Source organism: Pyrgilauda ruficollis, unplaced genomic scaffold, assembly GCF_017590135.1.
Source record: "Pyrgilauda ruficollis isolate IOZ18807 unplaced genomic scaffold, ASM1759013v1 scaffold1, whole genome shotgun sequence".
NCBI lineage: Eukaryota > Metazoa > Chordata > Aves > Passeriformes > Passeridae > Pyrgilauda > Pyrgilauda ruficollis.
In genome coordinates, this window is record NW_024508100.1 from 12,722,703 (window position 1) to 12,745,155 (window position 22,453).

Genomic DNA, 22,453 nt, shown 5'->3' on the forward strand with positions numbered 1-22,453 from the left:
CTGCCCTGGAACTCTCAAGCCCCTTTCTTCAATTTCCATACCTGTTCCTGTGTTTAGAGACTCAACGTCACCTTACTCCCATCCCCAGATTTTAGCTCTTCATCCAACCCCACCTTTCTGATGGCCATTGCAGCCACCTGAAACTCCAGCCTCTTGAACTGTCTCTATCTGACTCTTGAATCAAAAGTCCTGCTTCTCACAAGGATATTTTAAGTGACACATTTAATGAAAAACCACTTAACTAAGGCCTGTGGTGAGGAGCAGTCTCACACAAGTCAGTGAGCATAGTTTGGCTTAGGTGGGCTGAATTTCTATTCGGAATGGCAAGCCTGTCTTCAATGCATGCAGAAAGAGCCCAGGGTAAATATGCTCCTTAGCTCCTAGTCTAGCAAGCCTCAATGAGGTGACTAAAGTCAAGTCTCAATTTATTTGCCTTTAAAGTTTATCTTGAAAGAGTATGTTAAACTAGAAAAGTTTGCTGCTATACTTGGCAGTGAGAACTTCTATGAAAAGTCACTGTAATGAAAAATATAGTCCCCTCTAAAAGATGCGTCTGCTTTTTAGAGGGAACTCTCTCTTATATTTAAAATTCAAAAATAGTAGTAGGTGCTGAACACCATCAAAAAACAAGCCATAAGCCATCTTGAAAATCTATTTTAATTGTTCTAATACACATTTCTAAGATTAATATCTCTTTACTTGGATTATGAAGCTGTAGGAGCTGTGGTACTGTTTGGGACATGGAAAGAATAAATTGTGTAATGCCAACAGAAAAGGTGCTGAGGTAGCTGGTAATTGACAGAGTTAATGAAGTATGTTAAGCAGGTACAATATAGATGAAGTTGTCCCCTGCAGGGTGATTGGCCACTGGGGAAATAATGTGACAGTTGTCTTTGTGTTAAAATAATGTGGTACTTCTTCTTTGCCAGATCCTATCTGCAATGAGAGATGAAAGAGGTCTTGCAAGGATACCCAGGTCCTCCTACAGCACATGCTGTGCTTGAATCTGGCAAGTAAAGAACAAGATAAAGAGTGGGTAAAGAGTGCAATGGCTGTCTGCAAGTAAAGCCATTAGGCTGTTTCCTACAGCCCACACATGAATTATCCACTATTGAAAAGTAATAATTTGACACTGTTTTCTATAATCCTCCCTCATAAACTACAATGCACTGGTGCTGTCTGGGGATGAATGGGAACTGAATTTGGCCTGCCAATTTTTGTGGAAGTTGATTATTTTTAGATATTGTTTTAATAATTAGCTAACTAATTATTAAAAGAGTACAATGGATTTAGACAGCAAAAGATGGTTTTGAGAGTAATATAGATTTTGTGTTATTATCTCTTCCTATTGTATGTGAATATTATCATTGAAACAGTAGGGAAAATATCAAATGGAAATGGAGCTCAGCCTCTCAATTATACTAAGCTGTGTGGTCAGCACTGGTTCCAAAAGAGGCGTGTAGAGCATAGAGTAATGAAAAATCATTGATAGCATCAGTTTGGTGTCTAAATAATCTATTGTGCTCTTCCAGCATTGTTCTTACTAAAACTATCTCAGAAGATGAGCTTGCCTTCCTTGGCCATCAGATCTCAAAATACTCAAAGCTTTCTTGATTGCCTCAGGTGCTGACAGCGTGGTCTGTCATGGACACATGGCAATTACACAGTCTTTTATTTCTTGAAGTTGTAGCTGTTGACATTTTCATAGTTGATATTTATCTGCTTATAGTGGAAGTGAATTAGGTGTTATTGGACATTTAAGATTTTCAATATGGTTTTATTCTTGTCAACGTATTCTAAATCCAGGAGTCCTTCTTAAGTTTCTAAAGAGAGTGATATTTGAAAAGAGAAGTGATTCTTAGCAAACTTCTGATTGAGAACATAATGTAAGAAAATATTTCTAAGCATCACATGGCAAACTATTTTCTAATGTTCAAAATGCACTAAAGAAATCTTAAATGCAAACACTAGTTCATTGTAGAAGTTAGGTTTACAATAATCAAAATCTCTTTGCCCAATCTTTCTTATGGCTCTAAGATTTGTATAGCCATTTGTTAGTATGTTATCCAGAACAACAACCTGGACATAAAAAAATTTTCAACAGAGCTTCTTCCTATGGGAATTTGAAAAGCACTTCCTGAAAATTTATCACAGACCACAATTTAAAATATTTTTGTGCCTAAAGAATCTCAGGTGATGCCATTAAGACAGCATAAAATACCACAAAATACCAGGAGAGCAACTGACTAGCAATTATCTAATGCATTTTTCTGGTATCCAGATCTGCCTTTTGGGAGTGCTAACTCAATAAATTATCACTATACATAAACAAAGTATGGGCTATAACTCTCAAAAAACTTAGGATTGTCTTCAAGGTGTTTTGCTTTGTTTGACAAAATACTCTTTGGGGATGTACTAATGGACAAAGCTAAAGATCCAAAGAAAGGGAACTTGATCCATTTGAAAGAGAATAGAAGGCTGAAGCAAACAAATGCAAAAATATGCTGGTACTCACTCAAAAAGTGCTGACTTCCTGCTGGAGGTCACCTCACCCATCCGCCTTGTACCACAAAATAGGGTAATTAAAAAGTGCTGATTCTCTGTGCTAGCAAGACTTCTCCCTTTTCAACCCATGTTTAGGAGTAACCAACAAGACAGAATACATTATGTGTGGGGTAGAGAGTTTATATCTTACAGACTGCCTTAAAAATAAGAAATACCACAAAACCCTACAAAATCAGATCAACCAAAGCACTCCTAAGCTATTAGTAATAATTAGCAAAGTCTGAACTTATATTTTTTATCTCAAAGCTTTGTACATATATCCATCCACATGATACCACTGTAATTAACTACAACTGACACGGGTGCAAACTGCATGTGTCTGAATGAGACACTCAGGCTGACAGTGTATCCTACACAATGCAATGCATAAAATTGTGAAGTATAATGACCATTTTACAAACACTAGCCAAAGCCAGAGACTAGTCATCTCTCCCTCCCTCCCTTTCATCTCCTCACTAAATATACTACCTTTTCTAAATCTCTGTGCAAGTATTTGAAGTGCAGCAAGTCTGAGCTGGTTGTGAGGGATTAATTGAATTTACAAGGGGATTGTGCTGGATGCAACATCTCAATTAACTTACTTGTTAAATAGGTAATGGCACTTGACTGTTAAGTTGTGAAGGAACTTGTTAAATGGATATTGCTGCTTATTTAAAGGATATGGTCTATGGTCTGGCTAAATAATTAGGACTCCAAAGCTGTAGGAACCTACACAGTATAACAGGCAAGGCTAGATGACAAAACAAACCCTGTCTCCTCATTCAGATACTTTCATCTATTACACAGTACTTAAATGAAACAATTTTTTTTCTCACATTTGAAACACTATTGACCAAAGATATGCAGAGAAGGAACAAACCACATTCAGATGAAAATTGTCAGTTGTGATGTCCTATGAAATCTGTGGAAATTTGCATTTGGTTTAAGATTTTTTTGTTTATCTTTGGGGTGTGGCTTTGGGGTGGGTTTTTTGTGGGTTTTTTTGTTTTCTTTTTCCAGTTAATAACTTTCCAGACCTCTGCTGAACCAAGCAAGAGTGGAGATAAGCTATCGAATATATTTCTTGAAAAAATCAACAGCTTCATGCTCCTCCTTAAAGGTACTTTTTTATTTGTCTCCTCATTCCAAAACTTTCCCTTACATCAGTAGCTTCCTTAACAATAGGGATAACAGAGCTTGAAAGGGTTTTACTCTGAGATGTCAATGTTGTTTACTTCCTCTGCTCTTCATTTCAGCATTTTGGCCTGAGTTTTCAGATCTTGGTCTGTGGGAATCATAAATCATGGGGAATAGATACATAGAAAATGAAATAGTATGGTCCATCTACTTAGTTTTCAAGGAACTTTGAGTCTATAGCTCCCCAGCTGTCACCACCAAGTTTTTGTGCAATCAATTCTTTTATTTTAAAGGAAGCTAGACCAAAAGAAAAAAAAAAAAAAAAAAAAAAAAAAAAAAAAAAAAAAAAAAAGAGGGGGGGGAGAAAATACTACTCTGTTATCTGTTTTTCCCAAAGTTTGATGAGTATGTTTTGATCGGGAGTTCTGCTTAAGAACATGTCTAATTTTAATTAAAGCAAACTGTTACAGAATGTACAGGCTGCAAGTTTCAGTTTGATTCTCCCTTGGTAGACCATCTTATAAATACAGTGGCATCTTTCTGAAAGTGAGACAGACTCTCTAACCTCTTGTAGAATGCATAAAATCCTGCACATATGTCATGTGGCTGCCACCTTACCTTCTCGTGGGACAGAAATTCCTGGCAACCACTTCAGAGCTTCAAAGAATGTGGGGGTTTTATGAAGGTTTATCAAGCCAAAACAAAGCTTTACATTGTTGAAAGCATCATCCAAGATTCTTCTTAAAGGATAAGTCCTTTCCTCAGTACTTAGCTTATGCTTCTCAGCTGGATACAGAGAAACTAAATGGAAGAAAAGGAAGTATTTTCCCTGTAGATTGCAAGAAAGACAGTGCTTCTGCTTAAGAAATTACATTGCTTTAGTGGTTTCCACTTACTCACTCCACATTAAAAAGATCAGGGAAAAGTTTGTTATTGGGGCAGTTGCAAAATTTTCTGTGTCTGGAACTGGAAAATATCTGGGCAGAAGATGGAGGCTGCTTTTAGAAAGGCCATTTTCAACAGGTGATAGCTTGAGTAGCAGGAGCTCTGCATCCCCCAGCATGATTCTGTAAGCAGGGGTGGCCCTTGACACTGCAGTGTTGGCTCTGAAGCCAACAAAGCTGCACCTGAGGCCAGGAAGTCCCACAGATGTGATTGCAGAACTGATGGTTACAGTGTGGCTGCTATTTTTGCAAGGGTCTGACATACTTGCCTGCGTGGGTTATGGTCATCTTTTACATTTCTGCATGTGCAATCAACACAAGGGGAGTGGAAGAAGAAAATTTCACTCTCACATGGAAACAGAGGCAAGCATTGAAAACACAGTGCATTTCAATAAGCTGTAATTACAAATACAAATTCATCGACTAAACTTGGGCATGCAATTAGTAGACTAATTATGCTGTAATTGTAACTGAATACCAAACCAGATGACCGTGTGCCAGCCTCCATCCCACCCAGTTGTCTTTGTGTCATCGCTCCTACGCACAGTAGTGTCTATGCTCTTGTGTATCTCCTGCTGAAAATAGGAATCCAGCTGATGGGTAAATGCTATCAGTTTCTCACTTAAGTCGCCAATTCTTCCAATTCTATATTTAGATCAATCAGCTTGCTTTCATAATAACTGTGTCTGAGACCCTGTTGGGATGTGTTGCCTCAGCAGAAAGTCAGAGATGGTCCCCAGCCCAAAAGCTTAGAGTCAAAGAAGACACACTTTGGAGAAGTGCTGCTGTCCTTGTTCCGTGTATCTGTGGATAGATAAGAGGTGTGCTGATCTCCATGGGTATTGAGGTGCCTAATTATCTCTTGTGTTGACAAATTGTGCAATATCAGCCACCAGTGAAAGATTTCACCAAACTTGAAAGGGCCGTGTTGGCTGTACACTCCCAGAATAATCCATGTACTGAGTCACCTCCACCGGGTGATTGCACATGGAGCACGGCTGAGCAGAGAGGAGCCTGCCTTACTGTGCTGGTGTCAGCTGGGAAACTCCAGGCCTAAATTAGTCCTTAAGGACTTCACTCAAGATCAGACAAATATTGTGTAGCAAAGAGAAGGAATCAACCCTCAGCCTTTTTTCACTTAGAGCAAATTAACTCCTTGTTTTATATGGTTTTGTGTAAGTTTTCTGATTGTATTGATGAGCAATGTCTGAATGTCAGTATTTTGATTACTGTTAATATGCATAAGTTTCAATTAAATTAATTTAGCTAAGAATGAAAATACCTTTTATACAAGATCTCACGGGTTTTGGCAATGTATTGATTTAATGTACTTAGTTCAGTGAAAAATCTGTTGGTTTAAGCTATCTGCCATTAGTTTCAATTAAAATATATTGATCTGAGTTAATGTTGGTTAGTAAGTTTTGCCTGACTGTGAAAAAATATTTGCTTAAGCAAAAATTATATGAGTATTTAGACATGTATTTTAGGCTGGGGACTCTCCTAGCAGCAGTGGAACTGTTCAAGTATCAATAAATTTCTCTAAATATAAATGAAAATATTTTTTCTGAAATTAAAAAAGCTGATTACAGTAATATTGGGACTGGTATGCATATTAATTCAAGTAAACTTGGTTTTGAAAGAGTAAGCATTCAGTCAAGGATGATGTAACATGAAAACACTGAAAACTCAAGCTCTCTGTGAGGAAACCAGGCTTTCACATGGAAAGCCAGGCTTTCTTCTTTAACCACAAAGCCAAATAACCACAAAACAATAATAAAATAATTTCAGTAGCCATGGGTAGTAGGAAAACATGGGAGCAGGCTAGGAAATGCAGCTGTTTTAAAGCACCGTATGCACATAATTTTTGGGATTCATTTTAATCCAAAACATCCAAAAATATACATAGAAATAAAAAAGCATGCAAGCAATAAGCTGATACACCAGTCCTTTATTAGTTCTATAAAGACTGGAAGCCTTTGGGACTCTGGTCTGCAAGCAGGAGTACCCTCACCTTGGGATAAAAGATGGACATGCCTGCCTGACTCTGTCCTCAGCTACCTGCACTCACACCAAGATGATAACTACCCAGCACTGCCAGCCAGAGAGCTGGTTAAATCTATCCCACAGTGGTTTGCTCAGAGCCTTGCAGCAGTTCAGCTTTAGGGTTCAGATTAAAAACTCAGGAGACCTGGAATGCCAGCTGTACATTATTCTTCAGAGAATAATGCGTATTTGTTAGCTGCTTACACTAGGGCTGTTTATTTTGTCGGTGTTCCTTGTTTTAATCTCATCTATTCAAGTTAAAAAAAAAAAGTACTGGGTAGAAAGTAGCAGTTTTATCTTTGTGGGTTTGTCTGGGGGAACAGTACTTCCAAGTTTCCCTCTCTTTTCCATGTGTGGGTGTGTGCAGAGAAGAAATAATATATTCACGGGTTTTTTTACCTGCCACCCATCCTGTATTTCAGTGGCACACTAGCAATTATCTAATGCATTTTTCTGGTATCCAGATCTGCCTTTTGTCTGGTAGAACTGCCTTGCCTGGGACAGTGTAGCTGTGTATACTCTCCTTTCACAAGCAGGAGACTGGCAAAAGCACCAGCACCACTGTGAGGCACTCTTTGGAAGGCAAGGGCAGTTTCCACTGCCACAACAGCACAAGGAATGGCCCAGTGTTCAGGAGTATCACACTTCAGGTAGGCACACACTCTCATTTCTTATTTTATCACTCTCATTTCCTTGGTCTTTTTTTTTTTTTTTATCATTAATTGGAGGCTTGACAGTAAAAATCTCTTTAGCTGTGTGGTCACAGTTGCTGGCCAGAGGTTCCTGTAGTTTTGGCTAGCTATTTCCATAAAGTTCTGGCTTTAAATGAAGAATGCCTACTCATTGCCTCCTACAAGTTGTTCTGTTTTTTATAATCCTGTAGTAACAATAGTTAAACCCCACTACTACATGCTTACATAATCTAAATAGAAATTCATAACTGAAAATGTAAAGTATATAACTTTCACATTGGGATGGACCTCTAGGACTGTATGTCATATAGCAATTATGACAACCATTACCCTGCGAAAGAAAAAAAAAAACTATGCAAGTGTGAAAATGAGAGAAGAAATCCAGGTGCATTCCTACAATGGAATGCATGGATCAGTAAACAAGTCTTGGGGCAAGACAGGGTAGGAAAATCAGCCATAGCACTGAGCAGTCAGCATCATGCACAATACTTGATTACCAACTGTTAAATGAAAGTAAATTGAGAGCTTCATAAACAAAGGAAAACACAGATAAAAAGCTGAACCCTATGATCCAACACCTTTCTAGGGCTGGGACACTAACAAAAACTTTTGTTGATTTCCTTCAACTCTAATTTTAATTCATCACGGAGTAGAAAAGAAGGAAGGATCATTCTATTCCTTGATGTTCATGTTTTCTTTTATTTCTTAATGTTCTTAGACATTGCCAGTATTGCTGAACTGGCAGAGGGATTTGCATCAGAACAAATCTCAGCTGGCTTTTTAACCCAGTAACATTAAGAGATTGCTTCTTTCCCATTTATGTGCCTATTTGCCCAGAGCAAGTTAACACTGCAAAACCAGAAATCTTTCAAACAGGCATTTCTGATTCAAAATATACAGGGACCTTGGCCCTCCCTCCCCCATTCACCTCAGTGGGAATTTCTGACTGAATAATTAAAGACAAAGTTATCTTCAGAGGCTGAAGAATTAAGTCTGCTTTTGAAGGAATGAGATAATGGGTACCCAAGAACGCAGAGAACAAAGTTGCTTCCAGCATGATCCCAGTCACTTAGGGGGTAAGCCTCAGAGACACAGAAGCACTCTCAACAAAGCCAGGCCCAGTATCCAAAATCCCAGCAAAACACAGATGACAGAGCAGAATACAGAAAAGCAAATATACTTACATCATAGGATTTGCTTTAATCCATATCATAAAACTAGGTCAGATGGCTATCTCAGCAGGTAACATGAAATGAAGAACAATAAGTGCAATAAATAAGAAAGAAGAGAAAGTTAAGGTGAAAGAGCAAGGCAAAGGAAATACTGTACTAGGCCTAAGCAGCAAAGCACGTGCACAGTGCTGCTGGAAGTTTAATATGCAGTACTACATATGTGAGCATAAAACTCAAGAAAGGTGTCCTATAAGGTAGTAGAGGTGGCATTTATGTGGCAGATTTATTGTATTTATTTTTTTCATGTTTACAGTAATAATACGTTGATGCCATCTATACTAGTTTCAGACCAGGAATACTGTATTTCCTGACACTATTCCAAGTAATTCATGGATTGTGTTTTGCCCAGCAAGCTGAGGTGATGTAGAGTATCCTATTAGCTGAGCCAAGGTTCAGGTGCAGAAGTTTTGCAAGGTAAATCAATTGTGGGATCATCCAGACTGTGTCCATGAAAGGTATGTATTTTACGAGACTGTATTAATTTGCACACACTATTATATTTTTCCTAAAATTTCAAGTTCCAGGAAAGTTTTTACAAAAATTAAGAGAGCAGAGAGTGAGAAAACATTCATGAGAAAGGAAAAAAGTTATTTACAGCGAAGCTGAACTTCGTCAGATAAGTGACTAATAAATGTTTGACTTTTCTCACCCACTTTCTGGAGAGAGATTCAGGCTTAAGAAATAAAGTCTCTAAATTAAGAAGCTTAATAATTTCTGCATTTAAGATGACTTGGTGGCTTGTGGGAGTGCTTAAGGTTTATGCTAGAAATTCCCTTGCATCCCAGGGATCAAGAGTAGAAGCTGATAAGATAATTCGAGGCATGGGAGCAGCATGTCTCACTCCACTGGCTCTGTCTTCAGAGAACATTAGTAGCTGGCATAAGGATGAGTCTAGCTTTCTCTGAAAATCGTAAAGGAAAGCAGACAGCTACACTATACTGCCTCTAGTTGCTACCACACACTTCCCCTGCACACAGAAACTTATTTCCATTGCTCCAATGTTTGTGGTTTTTTTTTTTTCAGGTTTCCTCATCATGGTAGCTTCATTGTCAGACAAGGAAGAGGAAAAAACTTTGTCCTAATTAGTATCGATCATCAAATAGCAAAATGGAGATTCCACCTGAGATGGAATCACAGATGCCACACTGAGAACTGGAAAAGCCCTGAAGGCTTTCTAGAGGGGATATAAGTATATTTGATCTTCCTGGCTTTCTATGCTCATTCCTGACAAGCAGTGACAAGTGACCAGGAGGCAGTAATTGGCTTCAAGGCAGCTTCACTGTGACTGAGTAAGGAAGTGGCATCATATTTTTGCTGTGCAAACCCAAACTAAGGACTGGCCCAGCTGAAAACACATTTTCTGAGGGCAAAATTCACCTGTTCTATGATGATATCTTGTATAATAATATAACTACATTGACTTGTATTATTCTTTTTATCAGTTTTAACCCCTAAATCCTTTCTAAAAGGGCAAGTAAACAAGAAATCCCACACCATTTTGCCTTCTACTTTAGGATTTCTCTTTCAAAGATGGGAGAAGAGGGACAGGAGATTTCCAAGCCTTCTTGCACCTGTTAGGCCACGCTGCATTGCACCTGTGAAGCTGCTTTTCACACAGCCTCTCTGCTCACCTGTGGAAGGAATATGCTGAGTGCAACACAGCAAAGTGTATTGTACAGCTCAGTTACTTAGATACTGCATTTGACTAGAGACACTTATTCCCATCAATTAATGGTTAGCCAGTGTGACTGAACACCGGAAAATGCTCTCTATGAACATTTGTTTCAGTTCCTAGTGAAATTTTCCTGCAATCACATTCCTTCTGCCTACACTTCTCACAAATGAGCTATTCATTAGTTTTATGCTGGGCCAGGAATATGCACTGAAAGTGGAGCTACTCGAAACAATTTCCAGTTCAACATTGAAAACAAAAAAAGGGAAAGGGTGGGTGGAAATTTAGTCTGTGTTCTCAGACATGAAAAGGAGTAAGAAATAAAAATTTAAAGTGATTTTGAAATTTGTAACTATGGCAATGGCAAGTTTCTAAATGGCAGAGACTGTGAGCAGGTAGCACTGTCCTTTGTGCTCCATTGAAGTAGGGGCATCATTGCAGGTATTTAACCAACTGGCCCCAAAAGGTGTCTGAGGTCATCCAGGGTGTTACAGGTTCAAGGCAATGGCTTGAAGTTCTAAGATGTACCACAGGCATGCCAAAAAGGAAGTACAGAAGTTATGTTCCCTATTGTCTTCCATCCTCTTCTGCCTTCAGACTGTAAGTGCTTCAGGACATAACTGTACATTTGCATGTTCTCATAAGATAAAAGCAGCAGAGGCAGGAAAAAATTATAGTGTGGATGAAAAAAGTTGATCAAAATATTTGAACAAATACACTTACAAGCATATTTTTATCTTCAAATTATTCATAAAATGTCTGGCAAGGAGCTTCAAGTTCCTTTCAGGAGGTTTTGCAGCCAAAATTTACCTTGAGAGCTGGGAATAATGTGTCAAAAGGAAGAGCATGGCAGCAGCCCAAGGGTTAAGACAGCTGCAAAAAACCATCCAGGAAGATGGTTACACAGCAAACACCTACTCAGCAGAGTGTTTAATGCCAAAGATCAAGTTATGGCATGTAGCTGGTAATATTGCTGAGGTCAAGAGACTGCAAACTCTTTTATGATGGTTATCTCTATCTTTCAGCTTCCTATATTTTGACTTTATACTCCATTTTTCTTTCCCCAGGCCTCATGGTAAGTGCCTAGTTGATGGCTATTCTGCTTAGCCTTTAAGAAATAAGGGTAAGCCCCAGCCAGCATTTCTGTGGTTTCTGTTTCCTGTGTCAGCAAATAACTCTGAGCAACAAACACATTCCAGAAAATCAGGGTCTGTTCATGGACAATTTGCAAACATAAGACTCAAAAATTCAATTAGTAGCTGACTTGTTATGTACAATTATCTCCACCTCCTGTTTGCTGCTCAGCAAGCAGAGTACTCCATGTGTGGCCAGTTAGGCCAACACATGACCCCAAAAACATGAGACACATCACTTCTGACCTTGTTCTTCCTATGACCTTATGGCACTGGCTTGCAGAAAGAATATGTGTATACAAATATCCTGGCGTAACTTCAAGAGCGGTTCAGTAAGTAGTTCACAACTGCTGACCATCTGGCTGTTAGATCTAAGAGGGATCTGTTAATGTTAGAGCTAGAACAGTGCCAAGCTGCAGCAGAAAGTGCGTGACCAAAGTGCATGCAGGTCCCCTTAAAACCCTGACAGAAATCATTGTAATTGTTTTATCCACCCATTTGCTCAAGTAATGTCACATTAGTGCTCGTGCCGTCGCATCCAGAAGCACTTCACAGAAAGGAGCTCCATTATTTGATAGTACAATAATAGGCAGCCTCTAACAGCTTTAAATCTGGGTTTATGTCTTCATGATATACTGGAAAAGACAAATTTTTGTGCATTCTCTCGCTCCTTCCTGCCCTTTGAGATGATCAAAAGCAATGGAATAGACAGACATAGGTGCTGTTAATATAGTGACAAGCCTCAGGTAGAGGCAACATAAATTAAATGGAGCTCTGCATTGTAGGGTGGTTTTACTGTGCCCTTGCTCAGCTTAAAGGCTGGTAGAATAAGTTTGTGTCATCCACCAGTTTTACTGCATTGGCAAAATATACAATAAGCAAAGAACAAAGGGCAGGGAGCAGGGCGGGGAGATACATGAATATATACAGTTTATGGGTCGATTTATGCATCATGGAAGCTGGTGTACAAAATCTATACTCAGACATCTCTCCACACTTCTATTTTGTTGGTGTCACAAAAGAAATGATCCTGAGGGATTTGCCAGTATCATCATGCGTGTCAGTTTACAAAGGCCTTTTCATTTACTGGAAGCAACAAGAAGTAAAAGCTGTGAGGAGGATAAAAAAAAGTATTGTATTGACATTGCTGCCAATTTTGCAAAACAGCAAGTAGTAATTTTGGAAACAACAAGATTTAATAAGAAATTTTGCATTTTTTGTTAAAGAATATTGGGAAAACTGTCCAAACACGCATCCTTTCTCTTATGGATATATCTAAATGTGTTTGGAATGTGTATTGGGTCTCAGGGACAAGACTAAAATTAATTTTCTAAATATTTTCTCCTTTTTATTGCTGAGTTGATTTATCTAACTTAAAATATTGCCTGTAGGTATTTTTCCCTCCCATGTATGCTTCCAAAGAGCAGATCAGTCTATGAAATTTAGGAAGTTGATCTGAACTGAATCCAGTATAAAAACCTTTTGAGGTTTGCCCATCACTTCTTACAATGCTGTTTTGAAAAATAACCTCAAGGCTATTTAATTAATTGTTCATTCTTCTAGTCTCCCAGCCCAGGCAGATTAATACCTATGCTGCCCATGGATCAATGAGTTCTGGAGTTACCTACAGATTAGCACATCTGTAGTTTAAAGCCATTTTGCCTTAGAAGGAAAGAAAGAAGCAAAGAAAGAAAGAACGAACATATTCCCGAGAGGAACCTTTCAGGGATCAATTCATAAGCAAAGGAAAACATGCTATTCTCAGCAAGGAAACAATGTATTTTTTGTCTGCTATAGTGATTAATAACGTTCTATAGCTAGGGCTTATTTAAAAGACTCCATCAATCCATGTAGGCCAAAAGCTGACCCATTTTAAATCCTTAAAATGCAATGAGAATTGCCCTCAACATTTTTTTAAAATTAAAGGAGTAAGGGGGAGCTTTAGAACTGCCACCAATTTCCTTCATCAAAAAAACTTAGTATCACTGTTGAGAGCATTCAGAAATAGTGGCATAAATCCTAGAGCTCTAGGGGAAGCAGCTTAAAAATCTCCAAATCTCAGGGTAGATAGGGACCACAAAATATCATGCTGTTGGGTTTTTTATGCGTACAACAATTCAGAAAAAGGATTTTTTTTCCCCCAGTCTTAATTTCAAAATCCCCAACAAGGTTCTGCCTGTTTTCTGGCTTCAAGGTTCATAATCAGATAAAAAAAGCAAAGTTATGTCTGCCTGTTTCTGTGTAGCAGAGGTGGTAATGTTTTTCCAGAACTGATGAAATAAATTCAATATCTATAGGCATTTAGGAGCTCAGAGATTACATTTTAGGTTTACAGTTAGTAGATTCAAACCTCAGCCTTGAGCCTTCCCCCTTTCACATTAGCTGGAGACAGGTCATGACTCTGAAAAGGACGAAATCCTTGCAGGTGATGTTTAGTCAGTAGCCCAGAGACTGCTTGATTGTCACAGATCAGACCCCTGAGCTCTCCTTCAGAAAAGTACACATATAGCTTCTCAGATGGCGAGTAATCTTGCTGATATTAGTAGAACTACTCAGATATGCAAAGTCACATAGGGATTTTAGTGGGTAGGGGACCTTCTGAATAAATAAATTCATAAATCCTCAAAGAACAAGAAGGCTGAAAAAATAATTTTTAAAAAAATCATCAAAATCTTCAGTCAAAATAGATAAGAATCTCATTTTTTGTATCTAGTCAAGAAGTGCATTTTACTGAAGACAAAAACTGAATTATTAATATACAGCCAATAGCCAAACATAAGATAGAGTGTATGCTAATTTCAGAGTTCAAATAGGCATTTATGATCCTAAATTTAGCCTCCCATTAAAAAAAGTACCTTGGCAAAGCTGTTTAAAAACACATCAAACCCTCTAAGAGCGAAGCAGATAAAAACAGTGTAGTGTCTTCAATCTCAGAAAACCAGGCAGCAAAAGAGCAGGTGAGCAGCACGTCCACCCTCAGCATTGCATGGGCAGCCTTGCAGTAGGAGCTGTGAGCCACCCGTCCCACCTGATGGGAAGACTGACAAATAAAGTCAGCAGGGCTGATGACAAAACAAAATCCTTGGTATAATATGGAATGGATGAATAATGAGACAAATTCTTGGGGTCCAAAATCAGACCAAAATATCCTGCCATGAAAAAAGGTGTGAACAAATGGGTGGGGAAGTGCAGCCCGGTTCTGCAGCCTGTGTGTGCATCTGGGCTATTCCTCTTGCTGTCAGACTGGGACTCAAGCAGGGCAGCAAGCAGGGCAGCAAACAAGGGCTGCTTGTTTCTGTGCTCCAGCATGCATTGGTCTGGTCCCTTTGGTTCATGGGTGTCTCAGATTTGTCTTTTCCACCCTCTTGGGAGCAAAGGCTGTCTTTGCTCTCTTTTTCATGTGTAACTCGTGGTGATGCAGGACTCTTGTCTTCAAAAGATTCAGGGCAGTTTACAGCACCTATATGTCAGGCCCACAGCACTTTGAAAACTGGGGAGTTTAGGCTTATATGACTTTAATGTTCCCCCTAGATATGGTCCTGGCAAAACGCACTGAGGCTGACATCAACTGCCTGTAGTACATAATGAAATTCATATTTGAATGGCAAGTACTTAAAGTGTTTTTTCTGTAGTATATCACCAATGATTTTCTCACTCTAGTTATTACTTATTTCTAAAACCTTCATTACAGAAGCGGTTAAAAAATAACTTTCTCCTTTTAAAATGTTGATTTGTTTTTCTTGCAGAGAATGTGTTGCAAAATGTCAAGGTAAGCATTAGTTAAAGGGCTACTACACCATGCCAGCAGGAGCAATTTGCTTCTTATGCATATATTCCTGAATATTATTTTGTTCCCTTTCTTGTTGTGAATGGGAACCACTTCCTTACAGCAGCCAGGGGCTTTCCTCCCCCCTCTCCTGCCCTTTCTTCACCAGCTCAACAGCAGGGGCACATTGAGGGCATGGGCAGTGGAGGCACTTGTAGCAGTTATGTACATTAAGATACAGTTGCCCTGAAAAAATGCCGTCAGCAGGCATCATTTCAGTCTGAAAACCCAACATTTTCTGTGTGTTAAAACTATATTAAGCCATTTAATTGTTTTGTGATTACCAGAACACTTACCTTGTGAGGATATTAATTATCTGAGCATAAAAAGACCAAGTTTTTCTGTAAGGAGAAAGCCATTCTTTTTTCTTTTTTTAAGTTATTCAAGTTTATTTTACTCATTCCGGCTAAATAGATCTTGCCTGGGAAAGAGGAAAAAAAAATGGGTCTAAATGCAAATTAACATTACTGTTTAAATATCACAGACCATTTTCTCTGAGCCCAGTTACAATAACTAGTAATTATAAAAATTGCTTGCCTTGGGCTTCTGGCTAAGCCAATGCTAAACTTGTCCTTTTATTAGATCTGTCAGACTGAGTTAATTATCTTTATGATAATAGATGTGCCTTACCTCAAACAAAACAAATACCCTTATAATTAGCTTTTTAGTTAGAATTTTAATTTATTTATAAAGACTGTTTGTTTTGTTTCTTTTTTTCCCTTTAAAAAGAAGTTTTGAGCTTTAACAGATTACTAGTCAGCTTAGTAGTATTTAAGAAAAAAACAAAATGACCAAAATATTTTGGGGTTAACATTGTTCCTACCTAGCCACTGTGGAATCTGTTTGGTTATGTGAACATGTAGGTGTATATTTGTGGAGTGGACAAGGAAGAGGGGGAAAGGAGGAAACAAAGCACGTTCTTTCATTCCAGAAAGTTTTCTCTGAGCTGATTTTCGAAACAGCGCATTAACCAAATTTAATAGTGAGGCATGCTAGCAAACACTAATCCTGGCTGCATGTTTTCTTTTGAATCCTTTTTCCGAAGTCAGAGATGAACTTTTGTTAGACTACTGAAAATAGAAAGCACAGTCTGGTTTAATATATCTCTGTCTCCACAAAATCCCTTTCAATCTCTCTCTCTTTCTCTCTTCTTTTTTGCCTTCTTATCTTCCTCATATATTCTTTGAACTGTTCCTGCAAGCCCTCCAAGCACAACTCCTGGTAAGAACTGAGGGCTTGCAGAATGGGGTCTGTATTTTATTCAGCATTTCAGATGCATTTATTCCACTAAATAAATAAAAAAACCTATTCCTTGTGCATCAGGGCTACCTATTATTTAAAAAAAAAAAAAAAATATTTTGAATTCGGGGCTGGTGGAAAATGTTATCTACAGATTAATGAATTAAAGAACATGGTTAGGAAACAAGTGCCTTGTGTATTATTTTAGTCCTGTCACACTGATAGGATCCAGATTAGATTTGTCAGATGAAGGCTGTTTAAATCAGAGCCACAGTGTAACTTCTCTTGATCTGATTGTCCCCATGGGAGCAAGGCAGTCCTATCTGACAACATTGTCAAGGTCTCAGGTCATTAATATTTCTGTCAGAATTTGAGATCCAAGAAATAGTTGAGGTTAACTAATACTGTTTTATCATCATATTCCCTCTCTATCATAGCTTGTTCCCTCTCTACTGAAGTAGTGGAACAGGTTTGATATGCAACAAACGTAAGGGGAATGTGGATAAAAATGGCAATTACAGTAGGAGGAGACATTACCAATATTTACTAGTTTTTCAATTAATAAAGTAATTTGAAAAGTAAACAGCTTTGCAACCAAATGAACGCAAATGCAGCTGTTCGGTAATGAAAAAACCCAACCCATTACTATGCACCTTGTGTAAGCATGCAAAAGGAAAAAAGGACCCATTTGAAATCAACAGACATATATCTTTCTTCCCTCTATAACTTCTGTATAATATATAATTTCTATATAACTAAACTTATAAGCACCTCAGAATTACAGGAAATACTACTAAACAATGCAAATATACTATTAAATTAAAAAATAGTGATAGCTAGCATTAAAAGCAACCCAATATTGATATATTTCTGCTTGTGATTTAAAAAACTTCTTTTCTTTTTTTTTTTTGGTAAGTTAAACTTTTTTGCTGAAAACAAATATTTCTATGGCTAATAATTAAAACTATCGTGACAGAAGGTTATGTTTGCCTAACTTTGTACAGTCTATTTGACTCTTCTAAATCACCATTAGGCCTATGTTTATTCTATATTTTTGAAAGATGGCAGGAGAAATGAGAAAAGGAGGAAAAGAAGAGAGGAAATCAAAATAGAAATGGAAATATTTTAAATGTAAGAGTGGGTGAAATATAATCTCCCTCCAACAGACACTGTCAGAAGTAAGGTCCTCTTGCCAGCCATATTTGCTTGCAGTTCTAGAAGTGGTGTTAAATCTACTATTTAGGAACCGAGTTTAGAGCTTTTTGAGTCCTTCTGTAGTCTTTCACTAGGCCCCTTGCAATTTACAGGGCTATGTGGCCACTTCTTTTTCTGGCCAAGAAGACAGGCAAGGAGACACCCACGTCAGCTTTCTGGAGGAGCCAGAGCCCCTGGAGCCAGGTCTCTGCTGATTTCCCACAATAGCTGACAGCACCATGGCAGGGTTTCTGCACACACAAAGTCCTACTGATCCTCCTCAAAACTGAACATAATTTGTTTTTCAGCACATGTACTACAGCTAGAAAAAGGTATGAGAACTACAGATAACCTCTCCTCCCAGCCCCCTGTCATACCCAAAGGTGGCATTGTGTTCTTGCTAATGGAGAAAAAGGATTCTGATTTGGTACTTCTCCTGGAGTCCCAGAAACCCCTTTGATGCTGCAAATAAAAAGCTGATCTCTGCTTTTTTCTTAGGAAGTGCAATACCACACCAACATTACCAAAAGTGAGCTGATGCTTCTTCAGTCACCCCTCATTCCCAGCTCAGCTCCAGTCCTGTGCCTCTCTGATCCTTTACTGAGATGGTTCACAGAGCTGAACTTGCAGTAACTTATTCCCTGATTTAGTCTTATTTTCTGATTTTTAGCAGTAGCGTGTTTTTCTGGTTATCAGTGGCTCTCTGACCCACGTCCCTGTGGCATCAGGTGAGTGCTGGTTGCAGGACAGGTGGGACTATGAGGCTGGAGGCAAATTTTCCATGGCTGCTGCTCACAGGTCTGTGACGCCAGGCATTGCTGCCACAGCTATGCACCAGCTGGGTTTTTCAGTGATTGCTGGGATTCTCTTTACTCAAGCCAATATTTTATCCTTCCTGAGTAGTTTCTTAAGCAAAACATTTTGATCTATCTCTCTGTCAAGCAACACAACACAAAAAAATGCTTCACATAACCCAAAACACTCTAGGTAGATCCCAGTTTTCTGTACATTTTGGGTGGTTTTTTTTTGCTTTTGTTTCTTTTATTTCAGATGTCCTGGTTAGATGGAGAGAACACATTTTGGACAAATAAAGAAACTGGGGTGAAATTACACTGTTGACACTATTGTTTTTGCTTGCACTAGAGTAAAATTCTGTATTTTCTGTGGCCATGTTTATGCTTTCTTGTACAAAAACCATAACACCTTCTATTCAAGGAATGATATTTTTCAAGGAGATGCTATACTTCAGTACTATCTAAGATTTAGATATTCTATACACAACCCATAGTAATAATAGAGGTTATGATATGCAGTCTTTTTTTAATAGTCCTAGGGGAATCCACATGAACAGAAAAATATATTGTGAAATCTATCAACATAAACAAAATCTTTCTCTACAAAATTTTCCAAAATTCTCATTAGTTGTGATCACATTTGGAATATTCTGATTGAAATAGAAAGAATATAATTTCCCTACAAACTAATGCACAATGCCCTAGAATCATCTACTCTTACAATTACATGATCAGTTATATAAAAACAGAAAGCTTCTTACCATTGAGCAGACATCTTCAGGAAGAGGCTCAGCTGTACTTGACTCTGTTCTGCTCTTTTGTGTGTCTGATGCTCTGTCATCATCCAGCAAGGACAAATACACCTCAACATGGGCATGGCAGCGTTAGCTCGTAAAAAGACTTTAGAATGGCACTTTAAAATTTTAGTATTTTAAAGTGAACTTCAAAATGGAATGCATTTGATGCATATTTGCTTTACAACTGATTAATTAATCCCTCCAAATATGAATGCTCATTAAAGCAACAGGAAAAGAATATCACTCAGTTTTCAAATTCAGGTCTTCCAATGTTAGGAAATGTCACAGTTAAGGCTTCAACTTCAACTCCACCCCCTTGGACAAATGCATCATGATACAAGTTTTAATTAGTTTCTAATCTCTACTTTTCCACAGTACTACTGCTTTACTGGATGAAAGCACGGTATGCACCCCTTCTGGCTGCCCATAAAATATAAAATGATGAAAAACATTGTTACACCGGCCAAATATTATTACTAAAACATCTCAGTGAAAGGTAACTGGTGTATATAAATTCTTTGTGTTTGTATGTACTGTACATTATTGTGAAAGTTACTCTTCTCATGAGAATAATAGTGTCAATTAGGCTGTCAAGGATGAGCGAGCCCATCATGTGAGCTTTGACAGAATGCTTGGGTTGATTAGCTTCATGCAGTTATCATAGCTTAATATTTACTTTTGAGTAGCTAAAATTTTACAAGGTCTCTTTGAATCTTTTCTGCTTACAAAACTGCATTCATAAATATTATTTGTCTTGAAAAAGAAACATCATCACATACTGTACATCACTTAAATATGTTCATTTAAATAGGTTGCAGGCATCGTTATCAAATCAAGATTAAAGCAACATTTTCCTTACTATACGAACAGGTAAAAAATGAAGCATGTCACAGTGCTTAGGATTGTTGAACATGAGGCTGGATTTCTCATTCCTGTATGTAGTTTCTAGGACTTGTCAAAAATGAGTGATATTTACTGCTTACACCACTGGGAAAAGTAAAATCTTCTTCCTGTGGAAGAAAAAAAGGCAGACAATGTCCTGTGGGCTAGAGTGCATATCAGGCTCAGCACTTGGCTTAACCCTTACAAGAAAAGGAAGGATTAACTAACCCATCTGTTGGACACTGTGTCTCTTTTCTTGGGGTGCCCTTCCTTCCAAGCAGACATCTTTCAGCTTGGGAACTGGACAGGAACTGGTCTTCCCCTTCACCTAGCGATAATGGAATAAGGTGGACGTACAAGGAGGTGTATTAAATACAGGAGCTGGCAGCACAGCTCCTGCTTTGCTCTGCAGTCCAAAGGCAGAGCAGGGACCAGCAGGATCTGGAGTGTGCTTTTTCCCAATTCATAAAAGAGATCTTAATTTTTTTAAATGATAATACAAGGTGTCAAAGACAGATTTCCTTCAGAATGTCATATATTGCTCTCAGCAGGGTCTTTTAGTTTTCAATGACTTCTGTTATATATGCCATCTGCTTTCAGTTGCAGCCTGACCAAATCTCCTCCTGGATGCTATTTCAGGGCTGCATATCTTGGACATTGCAAGGTCAGAATTCTAGGCAAGGTACTATCACTGTGCCAAAAGATAAACACCTTCTCAATTTTCATTTGGTCTCTAGTCAAATTAACCTCTCATTGACTTCAACTCAGGACTCTGGAATTTCGCCCAAAATAATAGTTCTAATAAAATGAAAGAATATCTAGTATGAAAGACGATTCACAGATGGAAGCACAAAGGTATGCAATGTTTTAAAACATTTGATAAAACATATCTTGTCCCAAGTGCCTCCTTCACATGGTGTCAAATGCACAGAGTAGGTTTTCTGTTTTGTAGCAAGAGTTTTCTGAATTCTTTCTTCTGTTTGGGTCCTGTGTGTGCTCCAACGAGACTGAAGAGGATGGATGCTGAGCACCTAAGTGCCAGGCTGTTATAATCTCAGTGTAAACTTTAGTCTTTCCCTACCTGCATCTGTCCATAGCATGAATGAGGACTGCCAATGGGCTAATCTCAAGCAAAGTAGTTAGTCATTCTCCCTCATACTGTGACATTGAAGGAGATGTCATGGGCTCACTAAGTGAAGGATAGAGAGAACTAGTAGCTCCTATGCTGGGTTTTCACCACATCAAATCCTGCTGTGTCAGGGATACTAGATCACTGTTATGGGAATTAGTAACTGTGTGGGAAAAGACAGGAAGGAGAAGTGTATTTTAAAATAAGGCTGAAAGAAACACCAAAAGAGGAAATGAATAAAACATGACAGAAGAAATCAGAGATGTAAAGGAGACAAAAGAAGCATTAAGGTGAAAATATTAAGTTAATGATAGGGAGGAAAAGATGCATGGAAAGTAGAAATGGAGATCTGGGATAAGGTTAGGTTGTTAGGGACTTGGCCTGTTCAAGTCACTAGCTTGAATTTCCTCATTTCACATTTGCATTGCAGCCATGTCAGGAGCCCAGACAGCGAGCAGGAAGGTGGCATGCAACAAAACACATCTTTGGAAGTGAAAGAAAGAAGAGACTTGTCTGGCACCTTTAGAAAAAACAGTCACGAGAGTACGTCTCTGATAAACTGTTCTTGAATATACTGCCAGAAATGTAAACATAGAGATTGATCTGAACTCCTCATTTTTCACAAAAAACCTCTTTCCACTTCTCAGCGATTAGGGTCATTAGAGAAATGGTGGAGGAGAGAGAGAAAGGCTCACAGTAATTGCAGATTTACTATGTCAACTTCATTGTAATATGAAAGAACGAAGGCCAGCGCTGTGAGACAAGTAGGGAAAGCACATATAAAAACTGGAAAGGTCTGAGAAGGCACCTCTCAAACTCCACATCCCTTACTGCTCCCTTCACCAAACAGTAACCAGGACAAAGCTCCAGTGAGCTGGAGGCTGTAGCTGGGAATAAGAAATTAAGGAATAGAGTTCTCTCTTCTCTTATTCAATATTGTGGACCATACTAAAGTATAAGATAACCAGAAGGGGATCATGGTAAAGAACACTAGCTGCATTAAACTCACCCATACCTTCCCAGATCTGGCAATGTGACCAACCTGATAAGGGTACAAGGGACATGTTAGTGGAAGGTATGCAAAGATATTGTAATTTGCGATCTCCTTGCTCAATTCCCCAAACAAAAAATTACTTACAATTCACAAATTACTTGAGCCCATCTTTACAGATGAAGGATATTTTCCAGAGGAAAA

At 38.4% G+C, this 22,453-nt stretch overlaps 1 long non-coding RNA gene across 1 annotated transcript; it reads left to right on the forward strand.

Annotated features, from left to right (window-relative positions):
- The first annotated feature begins 3,547 nt into the window (after positions 1-3,547).
- Positions 3,548-10,018, forward strand: LOC121349079. Its single transcript, XR_005954457.1, has 3 exons — positions 3,548-3,664; positions 7,133-7,318; positions 9,616-10,018. It is a non-coding gene; the product is annotated as an uncharacterized LOC121349079 (long non-coding RNA).
- Positions 10,019-22,453: the final 12,435 nt, after the last annotated feature.